The sequence below is a fragment of the Tachyglossus aculeatus genome, chromosome 1 (assembly GCF_015852505.1).
Source record: "Tachyglossus aculeatus isolate mTacAcu1 chromosome 1, mTacAcu1.pri, whole genome shotgun sequence".
In the NCBI taxonomy this organism is placed as follows: Eukaryota; Metazoa; Chordata; class Mammalia; order Monotremata; family Tachyglossidae; genus Tachyglossus; species Tachyglossus aculeatus.
In genome coordinates this window covers 23,420,040-23,434,837 of record NC_052066.1, presented here as the reverse complement: position 1 = coordinate 23,434,837, position 14,798 = coordinate 23,420,040, and positions in this window count along the sequence as shown.

Here is a 14,798-nt window from a genome sequence, read left to right as displayed (position 1 = left end):
ATGTGCACAGGTGCTCAGAACTAGTTAGTCAGCTACCAGGAGCTTTTTGAAGAAAAGAAGGCTGGTCAAACTTTAATTGATCCAATTCTTCAGGATAATAGAACAATATCACAGTTAGCAGAACCTGGCTCTGCCACTTGCCTGCTGTGTGACCTTGGGAAAGTCACTCAACTTCTCTGGGCCTTTGTTTCTGCAACTGTAAAATGTGGATCCAATACCTTTTTTCCCTGTTATTTAGAACTGTGAGCCTCATTTGGGACTGAGACTGTGTCCAACTTGAATAACTTATATTTACCCCAGGATTTAGAATAATAATTATTATTATGGTATTTGTTAAGTGCTTACTATGTGCCAAGCACTGTCCTAAGCATTGGGGTAGATACAGGGTAATCAGGTTGTCTCATGTGAGGCTCACAGTCTTAATCCCCATTTTACAGATGAGATAACTGAGGTACAGAGAAGTTAAGTGACTTGCCCACAGTCACACAGCTGACATGTGGCGGAGCCAGGATTAGAACCCACATCTTCTGACTCCCAAGCTCCTGCTCTTTCCACTAAGGTACACTGCTTCTCAACCATGCTTGACACATAGTACACATATGTGACATCTAGTAAAGCGCTTTACAAATACCACAAAAAAATTACAGCCTCTCACATAGTCTCATAATCATATTACAACTCCTCATTTAGTTACTGTTGTGATACTAGGCTTTTGTTATTTTAACAAAGATTAAATAACAGCTTGGTAATGCTTAACATTCCAGAATATAGCATGCAAAGAAATTTCAGACTATTTTTCCAGAGGTTCTGAAATGGATCCTAATTAATGATATATATGCCTAGGAAACAACGTGCTCCACCAGACAGTCATTCGATCAATCAATCAATCAACAAATGGTGCTTATTAAGCATTTACTCTATGCACAAAAGAGTAGACACAATCCCTGCTCTCAAGGAGCTTACAGTCAATTATTCATGATACAGGCTAATTTTCAAGGAATTAAGTCCCACAGTATCTTGGGATTTGTCTGTATTATTTTAAATTTTTTCCCTAAATGCTCTCCACCTATATCAAACATCTTCCCAATAACTATGACCGAATAACTGCACTATTTTCTATTTTGCACCATGTCATGGATTTAACTTTGCAGTGTTATCATTTTAATCGTGTTCTCTACAGGTGAGGACACAGTGAATCTAATCCTTGTTATTAAGTTCTCATTTCACATTGGCTCTCATCCCAAATGGATGATTATTTTTTCAAGTGGTTATTTTCATGGCTAATTCTTCCTAACGATATGGCTTTTCCTCTAGGATAAACATGGCCAGTTGAGGCACCTATATTTAAAATATGCAGAAACCTTTGGTTTTCAAGCTTTTATTAAGTGAAGAGTTCATGTACAAACTCTAAAATCTGCCCTTTCATCTCCATCCAACCTAATGCCATGCTGATCCAAGCACTAATCATTTCCCTCCTTGATTACTGCATCAGCCTCCTAACTGATCTCCCAGACTCCTGTCTCTGACTACTCCAGTCCCTACTTCACTCTGCTGCCAGGACAACTTTTCTAAAAACAATCCAGCCTCCATTAATAATAATAATAATGGTATTTATTAAGTGCTTACTATGTGCAAAGCACTGTGATCAGGTTGTCCCACGGGGAGCTCACAGTCTTAATCCCCATTTTACAGATGAAGTAACTGAGGCACAGAGAAGTTAAGTTACTTGCCCAAAGTCACACAGCTGACAATTGGCAGAGCCAGGATTTGAACCCATGACTTCTGATTCCAAAGTTCAGGCTCTTTCCATTGAGCCACACTGCATTAGTTGATATTCACCCCAGCCCCACAGCTGTTTCATAAATACCCATAAACTTTACTATTTTCCCTAACTGAAACCTATTTTAATGTCTGTCTCCCCATGCAGACGATAAGCTCCTTGTAGGCAGAGATTGTGTCTGCCAACTCCATTGTACTGTAATTTCCCAAGGGCTTTGCACACAGTAAGCACTCAGTTAATACCACTGATTGATTTATTGATTGAATGGTTGCCCATTTGCCTCTGTATCAAACAGAAACTCTTTACTGTCAGCTTTTAAGGCACTCAATCCTCTCTCTCCAACCTATGTTATCTCACTGACCTCCTCTTCCAACCAAGCCAAGAAACTTCACTCTCCCCTATGCCAACCATTTCACTGTACTTTTATCTCGCCTCTCCCACCACCAGCCCATTTGTCCACGTATTCCTTCAGGCCTGGAACTCCGTATCCCCTTTTATCTGACAGCGCACCATCTCTCAACTTTCAAAACCCTCCTAAAATCATATCTCCTCCAAGAGGCTTTCCCTGACTATCCACTTTCCCTTTTGGGTTGCCTTTTGATTGCCCTTTAATAATAATAATAATAATGCTGGTATTTGTTAAGCACTTATTATGTGCCAAGCGCTATTCTAAGCACTGGGGTAGATACAAGGTAAATAGGTTATCCCACGTGGGGCTCACAGTCTTAATCCCCATTTTACAGATTAGGTAACTGAGGCACAGAGAAGTTAAGTGACTTGCCCAAAGTCACACAGCTGACAACCTTGGTGTCATCCTTGACTCCGCTCTCTCATTCACCCCTCACATCCAATCCATCACCAAAACCTGCCAGTCTCACCTCCACAATATCGCCAAGATCCACCCTTTCCTCTCCATCCAAATTGCTACCCTGCTGCTTCAATCTCTGATCCTATCCCAACTGGATTACTGCATCAGCCTCCTCTCTGACCTCCCATCCTCCTGTCTCTCCCCACTTCAATCTATACTTCACGCTGCTGCCCGGATCATCTTTGTGCAGAAACGCTCTGGGCATGTTACTCCCCTCAAAATTCTCCAGTGGCTGCCTGTCAACTTATGAATCAAGCAACAACTCCTCACTCTCGGCTTCAAGGCTGTCCATCCCCTCGCCCCCTCCAACCTCACCTCCCTTCTCTCCTTCCACAGCCTAGCCCACACCGTCTGCTCCTCTACTGCTAACCTCCTCACTGTACCTCGTTCTCACCTGTCCCACCATCATCCACCAGCCCACGTCCTTCCCCTGGCCTGGAATGCCCTCCCCTCCGCACATCCGCCAAGCTAGCTCTCTTCCTCCCTTCAAAGCCCTACTGAGAGCTCACCTTCTCCAGGAGGCCTCCCCAGACTGAGCCCCCTTTTTCCTCTCCTCCTCCCCATCCCCCCGCCCTACCTCCTTCCCCTCCCCACAGCACTTGTATATATATAGTTGTACAGATTTATTACTCTATTTTACTTGTACATATTTACTATTCTATTTATTTTGTTAATGATGTGCATCTAGCTTTAATTCTATTTATTCTGATGATTTTGACACCTGTCTACATGTTTTGTTTTGTTGTCTGTCTCCCCCTTCTAGGCTGTGAGCCCGTTATTGGGTAGGGACCGTCTCTATATGTTGCCGACTTGTACTTCCCAAGTGCTTAATACAGTGCTCTGCACACAGTAAGCACTCAATAAATATGATTGATTGAATGAATGAATGAATGAATGACAAGTGGCAGAGCCAGAATTAGAACCCATGACCTCTGACTCCCAAGCCCGTGCTCTTTCCGCTGAGCCACACCGCTTCTCAATCTGATTCTCAGTTCTGCTTCTCTCTTTAATTATTGCATTTCAGACAAATCATGGAGTCAGTCTGCACTTTTTATTCAGCTGGGTGTTAGCAGCCTGCTGATAATTTTCAAAGCCATTAAGGCTGCAGCTATTCTCTTGGACTCATTTAATTTTTGTTGGCTCCATCCATTACTCCAATGCCTAACTTTCCCTTATCCATTCCAGTTATCCAAACATTTTTCTACTGCTTCACTAAGCTTGAAGAGCATTTGCCTGAAGTCAATGTACTCAGGGGTTCCTGTTCAGACACAGGTGTCCATGAAAGTAACAGCCAGAAGGAATCAATTGGAAGGAAAATGCTGTATTCATTTTTTTGTGGGGGTCCATCATCCACTTACAAACAAACCTCTCATGATATTTCCTTTCTAGATACACATACTAGACTGCAAATTGGTCTCTGGACTGTAAGCTCATTATGGACAGGGAACGTATCTACCAACTCTGTTGAATTGTACTCTCTCAAGTGCTTAGTACAGTGCTCTGCACACAGTAAGTGCTCAATAAATACCATTGACTGACTGACTGTTTTTCATGGCTGCAGTAATCTGAACAATTCTTCCACAATGAGGCAGTTGTTATTTTTAAAACATTTTTTTAACCATGTTTATTGCTGATGCTTTTTCTGTTTACTCTCTGTCTGGAGGGGTTTTTAATTCTTCATGCAGTGGTGCTGTAAAAGAAGCTTTTTTTTATACAATTGTATTGGTTACTCTGTTGATGTCTAAGTTATTATTATAGCCCCATTTTACAGATGAGAAAATTGAGGCCCAGGGGGAAAATGGCTTGCTTGAGGCCATCCAATTACTGAGTGCAGGGTTGGAATATAAACAGATTTTTTTCATTGGTTCTGGCTTCTGGGTCCTGTGCTCAGCCTTGTATTCACACCTCAGTCAACTTAAGGATAGAAAACTGTATTTTTTGTCTCAGAGATTCTTTTGAAATTCATCTGAATGGAACAACCGCTGCTGAATGCAGAATTGCCACTCCCCCTGTTTACTGTGATTTAAGCGCCAGTGAACTCCTGCTCTCCACCTGCTCTTACCACTTTTGGTAACATAGATGAAGAGTTCAAGGTCTTTGCTCTGACCTACAAAGCCCTTTATCAGTGACTGAACCAAAAAAAAAAAAAATGTAGTGAGCCTAGATGGAGAGGATGAGCAGCGACTGGGTAAATATAAACCGAAACACGATAGAAAAAAAAATCAAAATCACAAAAACGGAGAGGAAAAAAAAAGCATCCTAGAGGTAAGCAAACCCACAGCAGGTTCCAGGTAGGACAGGAATGAACCAATCACCTCGGGGATTTATGTCCGCAGGTAGCTGCAGGGAGGGAGTGATTCAATGTCAAAGATGTCAAAGGGGGAGAGGCCTAGACCCTGTTAACAATTTGAAAGCTCCCAAGGAAAGCAGTGGAATGTAGAATGGCCCCTCCCCATCCCCCCCACCCTTGCCTTGCCTCCTTCCCCTCCCCACAGCACCTGTATATATGTATACATGTTTGTACGTATTTATTACTCTATTTTATTTGTACAAATTTACTCTGTTTTATTTTGTTAATATGTTTTGTTTTGTCGTCTGTCTCTCCCTTCTAGACTGTGAGCCCGCTGTTGGGTAGGGACCGTCTCTATATGTTGCCAGCTTGTACTTCCCAAGTGCGTAGTACAGTGCTCTGCACACAGTAAGTGCTCAATAAGTACGATTGAATGAATGAATGAATGAATGAATGAATGAATAATGGCATTATAGAATATTGTACCCAAGGAATATTCTGTCCTAGTGGAAAGAGCTGGGCCAGAGTCAGAAGACCTGGGTTCTAATTAATTCATTAATTCAATGGTATTTATTGAGCACACACGGTGTGCAGAGTACTATACTAAGAATTTGGGAGAGTACAATATAACAATAATAATAATAATAATAATAATAGCATTTGTTAAGCACTTACTATGTGCGAAGCATTGTTCTAAGCACTGGGGTGGATACAAGGTGATCAGGTTGTCCCGCATGGGGCTCCTGGTCTTAATCCCTATTTACGGATGAGGTAACTGAGGTACAGAGAGGTGAAGTGACTTGCCCAAAGTCATAGCTGACAAGCGACAGAGCCGGGATTGGAACCTGTGACCTCTGACTCCCAAACCGGTGCTCTTTCCCCTGAGCCATGCTGCTTCTCAATAATAAACACATTCCCTGCCCACAATGAGCTTTCTAATCCCAGCCCTGCCACCTGTATGCTGTGTGAAATTGGCCAAGTCACTTAACTTCTCTGCACCTCAGTTTCCTCATCTGAAAATTGGGGATAAAATATCTGATCTTCCTCCCTGTTAAACCACGAGCCCTTTGTGGGACAGAGACTAGGCCGATCTGATTGTAACAGCTCCAGGGCTTGGCCCATAGGCAGTACTTAACAAATACCACAGTTATCATTATAGTTATACACTGTAAATGTATATTACATATTGTAATCAGGGAAGCCACATGTCTGTAAAACTTCAGGCCCCTTGAGGGGATGCTTCCGTTGAGCCTTCCAGGGGGTTGTGGCTGTGGGAGAGGGGGTTGGAGAGGAGACTAAGACACTCAGGACCCGAGACTAGTGACTTGAGGTGGGAAATGGGGGGCAAGCCAGAACGGGCAAATCAATTAATCAATCAATCGTATTTATTGAGCTCTTACTGTGTGCAGAGCACTGTACTAAGCGCTTGGGAAGTACAAGGTGGCAACATATATGTCAAAGGAAGGGCAAAGGAAGAGGAGAAGGATAGGGCCGAGATTAGGGCTGAATGCAGAACTGGAGGAGGAGGAGGAGGAGTCCGTGGAAGTAGTAGCAACATGGCATAGTTGATAGAACACATGCCTGGGAGTCAGAAGGTCATGGGTTCTAATCCTACCTCCGCCACTTGCCTGCTATTTGACCTTGGGCAAGGCACTTCTCTGGACCTGAGTTACCTCATCTGTAAAATAGGGATTGAGACTGTGAGCGCCACATGGAACAGGGACTATGTCCAACTCAATTTGCTTGTATTTGCTCCAGCCATAATTATGATTAGTACAGTGCTCCGCACACAGTAAGCGCTCAGTAAATAAGAGTGACTGACTGACTCAGCCCCTAAGGTTGGGGCAAAGCAGGCAGGTGGGCAGTAGGGCAGGACCCTCGCCTTGCTTGTCAGCCCCCCTTCTAGACTGTGAGCCCATTGTTGGGTAGGGATTGTCTCTGTTGCCAAATTGTACTTTCCAAGCGCTTAGTACAGTGCTCTGCACACAGTAAGCGCTCAATGAATACGATTGAACGAATGAATAAAACTCATTCCTGGGTGTTGGATGCAATCTGATCCTCGGGTGATGGTCGGGAATGGTGATCAATACCGAGAGGAGATTTAAAAAGTCGATCACATGCCAAGGCAGATTGAGAAAGAGGCCACAGTCGTTAATCTTTTAACACTATTATGTAAAGTGGGAATCTTCTCCTTGAATACGCTCTTCAGTTGTGGTCATTGCCTCTGCAAAAGCACTTAAGGAAAAATAAAATATTCCACGATAGATTTTTTTTTCAAATCAAAGATGTTTCAAAGTCTGATTATTTAGTCTAGAAAAGAAAAAAAAAACCCAAGATTAAAATGAAGATGTCCTTGTAAAATTGCTTTTAAAAAGTCTGGCTGTCTAGAGATATTTTCTCATTAACTGTGAATTTGTTCTCTAAACTTTCTTGTGTCACTCTGTACCACTGCTAATATCTGCACTGCTATCCCAAGACACACCTTCAATATGCTATTGATTGCGTATGTAGATATGAAACATTTGTTTATGTATTCAGGTGTTCAAGAAGCAGCTTGGCCCAATGGAAAGAGCAAGCCTGTAAGTCAGAGGATCTGGGTTTTAATCCTAGCTCTGCCAATTGCTTGCTGTGTGACCTTAGGCTAGTCAATTAACTTCTCTGTGCTTCAGTTTTCTCAATTGTAAAATGGGGATTAAATCCCATTTCCTCCTACTTTGACTGTAAACCCCATGTGGGACAGGGACCGTGTCCAACCTGATAAACTCATATATATCCCAGCACAGTGCTTGACGCATAGTGAGGGCTTAACAGATATCATAAACAAACAAACCAAATCTAAACAAAGACATAAACATAAACAAACAAACCACATCCACCATTTGTCAGCTCTGTGACTTTGGGCAAGTCACTTAACTTCTCTGTGCCTCAGTTCCCTCATCCGTAAAATGGGGATGAAGACTATGAGCCCCCCATGGGACAACTTGATCACCTTGTAACTTCCCCAGAGCTTAGAACAGTGCTTTGCACATAGAAAGCACTTAATAAATGCTATTATTATTATTATCTAAATGAATGCAAGTTCCCTATGGGAAGGGAATGCATCACTTCACATTTTGTTCTTCCCAAGTGCTTAGTACAAGTGCATTCCACTTAGTGGTTGCTTAATAAACACCCTTACTACCACTACAACTACTACATGTGTATACCCCTCCTTCTATCTGTGCATTCTTACATTTTCTTGCTAAATAGTCTCCTCAAGACGGAAAGATTAAGGGTAGGAATCACACTTTCACTTTCTTTGGTCACCCAATATCACTCCTCTCCACCTCAAGGGACATTGCTAGAGCTGGAAAAGCCTGAAATCTAGTCTGAGCCTTTACTCTTGGGCTCATTATCAGGTCAAGCAAGTCCTTGGCTCCAAATAATGATTGTGGCTTTTGTTAAGTGCTTTGTTTGAGCTAAGCAGCCAGGTAGGTACAAAACAATCAGATCAGATGCGACCACTGTCTTACAACAGGCTCACACTTTAAGGGAGTGGGAGACAGGCATAAATCTCCATTCTACAGATGAAGAAATTGAGGCACAGAAAGGCTAAGTGACCTGCCCAAGGCCAGACAGCTGGCAAATGGCTGTCTCCTGATTCCCAGTCCTGTTCCCTTTCCACTGGGCCACGATTATATCCACTTTGCTTATGCTGACTTGGTGGAAAAATGAAGTTTTAAAAATGTGTGCAATGCAGAGACAACTAGGAAACAATACATTTTAGTTAAAAATGAGGGTAGTAACCATGAAAAAATCTGAGAGTAATCATCAATAACCAGACAGAAATAAAGAGTCAGAATTGTCAGCTCTGTCTTTCCTAAAATGCATTAAAATGATTTCCGACCCGCAACCCGATTTCTGTTGGCCTAACCTAATTCTTCTGGGACTTTGAGCTGCTTAAAATAGACATGCAAATTGCACAATCTTCCCCCTCTAGACTATAAACTCGATGTTGGCAGGGAATGTATCTACCAACTCTGTTACACTGTACTTTCCCAAATGCCTAGTATAGTGCTCTGCACACAGTAACTGCTCAAAAATATGAATGACCGATTGAAACTTGAATAGATGATCCCAAAACTCAGCCAGAAAAACATGGGTATAATCCAGACTCTTCGAAGACAATCGGCAGTAACTTTTAAATGATCCATGGGAAACAATGGGGTCATGCAAATTAAAAATCTGGTGGAATTCACGGTTTGGACATTTTATTAAAGCTAGGAGGGGAGTTTACTGGCATTCTAAAGGGTGATATATGACTGTTGTGGGCAGAGAATGTGTCTGTTTATTGTTATATTGTACTCTCTCAAGAGCTTAGCGCAGTGCTTTGCACACAATAAGCGCTCAGTAAATAGGACTGAATGAAAGAATGAATACTAAGCACAATGGCTCAGTGGAAAGGGCACGGGCTTTGGAGTCAATCAATCAATCAATCAATCGTATTTATTGAGCGCTTACTGTGTGCAGAGCACTGTACTAAGCACTTGGGAAGTACAAGTTGGCAACATATAGAGACAGTCCCTACCCAACAGTGGGCTCACAGCCTAGAAGGGGGAGACAGAGAAAAAAAACAAAACATATTAACAAAATAAAATAAATAGAATAGATACGTACAAGTAAAATAAATAAATGAATAGAGTAATAAATATGTACAAACATATATACATATACACAGGTGCTGTGGGGAAGGGAAGGAGGTAAGACGGGGAGGATGGAGGGGAGGACGAGGGGGAGAGGAAGGAGGGGGCTCATTCTGGGAAGGCCTCCTGGAGGAGGTGAGCTCTCAGTAGGGCCTTGAAGGGAAGAAGAGAGTTAGCTTGGTGGGTGGGCAGAGGAAGGGCATTCCGGGCCAGGGGGATGACTAGGGCCGGGGGTCGATGGTGGGACAAGTGAGAACGAGGAACGGTGAGGAGATTAGCGGCAGAGGAGCGGAGGGTGCGGGCTGGGCTGGAGAAGGAGAGAAGGGAGGTGAGGTAGGAGGGGACGAGGGGATGGACAGCCTTGAAGCCCAGGGTGAGGAGTTTCTGCCTGATGCGCAGATTGATTGGTAGCCACTGGAGATTTTTGAGGAGGGGAGTAACATGCCCAGAGCGTTTCTGGACAAAGATAATCCGGGCAGCAGCATGAAGTACGGATTGAAGTGGGGAGAGACACGAGGATGGGAGATCAGAGAGAAGGCTGATGCAGTAGTCCAGACGGGATAGGATGAGAGCTTAAACGAGTAGGGTAGTGGTTTGGATGGAGAGGAAAGGGCGGATCTTGGCAATGTTGCGGAGCTGAGACCGGCAGGTTTTGGTGACGGCTTGGATGTGAGGGGTGAACAAGAGAGCGGAGTCGAGGATGACACCAAGTTTGTGGGCTTGTGAGACGGGAAGGATGGTAGTGCCATCAACAGTGATGGGAAAGTCAGGGAGAGGGCAGGGTTTGGGAGGGAAGACAAAGAGTTCAGTCTTGGACATGTTGAGTTTTAGGTGGCGGGCAGACATCCAGATGGAGATGTCCTGAAGGCAGGAGGAGTTGCGAGCCTGGAGGGAGGGGGAGAGAGCAGGGGCAGAGATGTAGATTTGGTTGTCATCAGCGTAGAGATGATAGTTGAAGCCGTGGGAGCGAATGAGGTCACCAAGGGAGAGGGTGTAGATAGAGAACAGAAGGGGACCAAGAACTGAACCTTGGGGAACCCCCACAGTAAGGGGGTGGGAGGGGGAGAAGGAGCCTGCAAAAGAGACTGAGAAAGAACGACTGGAGAGATAAGAGGAGAACGAGGAGAGGACGGAGTCTGTGAAGCCAAGGTTGGATAGCGTGTTGAGGAGAAGTGGGTGGTCCACAGTGTCGAAGGCAGCTGAGAGGTCGAGGAGGATTAGGATAGAGTATGAGCCGTTGGATTTGGCAAGCAGGAGGTCATTGGTGACCTTTAAGAGGGCAGTTTCCATGGAATGTAGGGGACGGAAGCCACACTGGAGGGTTTCAAGGAGAGAGTTGGCATTGAGGAATTCGAGGCAGTGCGTGTAGACAACTCGTTCAAGGAGTTTGGAAAGGAATGGTAGGAGGGAGTTGGGGCAATAGCTAGAAGGTGAGGTGGGGTCAAGAGAGGGTTTTTTTAGGATGGGAGAGACATGGGCATGAGACACGAGAGTCAGAGGTCATGGGTTCAAATTCTCGTTCCGTCAATTGTCAGCTGTGTGACTTTGGGCAAGTCACTTAACTTCTCTGGGCCTCAGTTACCTCATCTGTAAAAATGGGGATTAAGACTGTGAGCACCCCGTGGGACAACCTGATCACCTTGTAACCTCCCCAGCACTTGGAACAGTGCGTTGCACATTGTAAGCACTTAATAAATGCCATCATTATTTATTATCTTACTACTACTAATCCACACGAATAGTCCTACAAATGCTATGATTCCATCACCTGGAATAAAAATGACAAAATTTTTCCCAGAATGACGGAATCACAAAGAAATTCATTCAATTGTATTTATTGAATGCTTACTGTGTGCAAAACCGTGTACTTAGCACTTGGGAGACTACAGTACAACAATCATAGCTAGGTGGGTTGTGGAGCTTCTCCACTTGACTAGCTATTTCCAGGTTTGGCAGGCTCCCTTGTGGGCTCAGTTGATCGCATGTATTCTCAGATGAGACAGGCCATCAATTCGAGTTGGTTGGTTTGGACAGGACCAAGACAAGCTTCAATATCTCATTATAGGAGTGTTTTACTTCCTGAGACAAATGTGTTTGCTCTACTCACATTTGAACTCTCGTCTGCATAAACAGACATAGCATACACAGGGCAAAACATGCATCTTCATGCAAATACACACATACACACGTTCATGTGAGCCCAAACCAATTCATGACATGAGGAGAGGCCCACTACTTTAAGAGTGAAAAATAGAGTAACATGGATACAATAACCCATGAAACTCACTCAGCAAATCTTCCAGTCGAACCATAATTTCTCCAGATGAAGGGAAAATAGCTTTCCCCCAAAGAAAAGGCGGTTTGAAATTAAAATTCATTAAAGATGGCTAGCTGACACATTTTGTATTTTTTGAAAAAGTATATCTGCTTAATTTAATGCACTGTCCAATTAATAGGAAGTGGTCCCTTATTGCAGATACGATTTATTCGCAGATAAACCCCTGATTTATGGTTCACTGGGGTATATATTTAATACTGTCAAAAAAAATGAAAGGACACCCAAAACTATCTGCAGTGCCACAGTGACTCATTCTGAAAAGGATCTGAGGCGGCAAAGATCCCTGGGTGTTAAATGTAATCTTCACCTAGGATAAAAGCACAGAGAACTGCTGGTCTTTTATAAAAGGATCTGTCTCTCCCTACTTCCTTCTTCCTTTTCCCCAACATACTGTGGTCCATCATCGGCACATACAGATTTTAAACTTGAGGAAAAATCCTGTTTTGTGTACTCGGTTCTTAAACCTCAAAGCAGCCCAGACCCGCGACTGATTCGTGCGGAAGGGAGTATCATCACAACAGAAAATGCCAGAGCATGATCTGAATGAGTTAATATATAAGGGAAACTTGAGGAAACAGACTGGGAGAAGGATGTCCCTCACTCCTACTTCACCTAGCCGCCAGACCCCATAATCTTTCAGTTAGGCTCAAAGTTAATGTATTTTAAAAGTGCCAAGTAGGAGGCTCATGATCACCTCAGAACCGCTTTGTTCACTCCAAACAGGTACTTGATTACCCTTGTATCTCCCCCAGTACTTGGAATGGTGCTTGGCACATAGTAAGTACTTAACAATTATCATTATTATAATTATTATTATTATTGTTTGTCTCGGATGAAGCTATTAGAGTTTCTAAAGCAAGTTATTAGGTGGAATTCATTCATTCATTCCATCATATTTATTGAGCGCTTACTGTGTGCAGAGCACTGTACACAGTGAATCTCCCACTGAACACAACAGATGAATTTCAGTCCTTTGGGTAGGTTTTCGTTCTATGTCAGGATCGAGAACATGCGCTGAGGAATGGACTATAGTACCGGGAAGGGGTTTGCTCAGTGCTGTTCATTATTTTTTAGGCCATTCATTAGGCGCTTCCTATGTAACAGGCACTTTTCTAAGCGCTTGGCTAGATACAAGATACAGCCCATGTCCCAAATAGGGCTCACAGTCTTAATCCCCATTTTACAGATGAGGGAACCGAGGACCAGAGAAGTGAAGTGACTTTGCTAAGGTCACACAGCAGACAAGTGGCAGAGATGGCATTAGAATCCAGGTCCTTCTGATTCTCAGGCAGGCTCTATCCACTAGGCCATGATGTGTCCTTGCCAGTGGTGTTCCCTTTGGGGTAATGGAGAGCAATGAGTGAGTAGGAAGGTTGAGTCTGTGGAAGGTGTGCACTTACACAAGAGGCATTGGGTTGGCGCACAAAATTGTCTGGGAGCCCTAGACAACCCAGCATAGTTCAGTGGTTAGAGCATGGGTCTGTGAGTTAGAAAGATCAGGGTTCTAATCCTGGTTCTGCCACATAATAATAATAATAATAGCATTTATTAAGTGCTTACTATGTGCCAAGCACTGTTCTAAGCACTGGGGAGGTTACAAGGTGATCAGGTTGTCCCACAGGGGGCTCACAGTCTTAATCTCCATTTTACAGATGAGGTAACAGACACAGAGAAGTTCAGTGACTTGCCCAAAGTCACACAGCTGACAATTGGTGGGGCATGTCTGCTGTGAGACCTTGGGCAAATCATTTAACTTCTTTGGGCCTCCTCTGTGAAACAGGGGTTAAGAGTGTGAGCCCCCCATGAGACAGGGATTGTGTCCATCCTGATTAACTTGTATCTACCCCAGGGCTTAGAACAGCGCTTGGCACATAGTAAGCACTTAAGTACCATAATTATTCATTATTATTATAATTAGGTGAAGGGGTTGAACTGCAGTCCAACATGGTGCTGCTTCCCCAACCCAGGCCCACGATGCAATCAGACAAGGGCCTGGTACCCACCCCCCAGTCATGATCCTGCTCATATCGCTGCCTCCCCTGAACAGTCACAAGACTCCACCTGATGCGGGGCCCCAGTATTCTCCAACCCGAAGGTCACCTTTGCCTCAGTCCATCAATCAGTTGTATCTATTGAGCACTTACTATGTGCTGAGCACTGTTCTAAGCACTGGGGAGAGAACAATACAGGAGAATTAGCAGGCACATTCCCTGCTTATAATGCTTCTGGCCCCAGGGGATTTGTTTTTCATTTGCTTTTAAATAAAAAGAAAACAAACATGAGATTTGTCAAGGATGATTTATGCTTTGATTTGCTCTCCTTTCCTGCTTTAAGGGGAGGGAAAAGGATAATAATAATAATAATAATAATAATAATAATAATGATGATGGCATTTATTAAGCACTTACTATGTGCGAAGCACTGTTCTATGTGGTGGGGAGGATACAAGGTGATCAGGTTGTCCCACGGGGGGCTCACAGCCTTAACCCCATTTTACGGATGAGGTAACTGAGGCCCAGAGAAGTGAAGTGACTTGCCCAAAGTCACACAGCTGACAATTGGCAGAGTTGGGATTTGAACCCATGACCTCTGACTCCAAAGCCCGTGCTCTTTCCACTGAGCCTGTGCAGTATCCTGCACACTGCGAGTGTGAGCATCTCTGTTCACCCACAGTGCAGCCTAGTGGGTGGAGCCTGGGCCTGGGATTCAGAAGGACCTGGATTCTAGTCCTGACTCCGCCACTTCTCTCTGTGTGACTTTGAGCAAGTCACATCACTTCCCTGGACCTCGGTTGCCTCATCTGTAAAATGGGGAATAAGACCATGATTCCCACGTGGGAC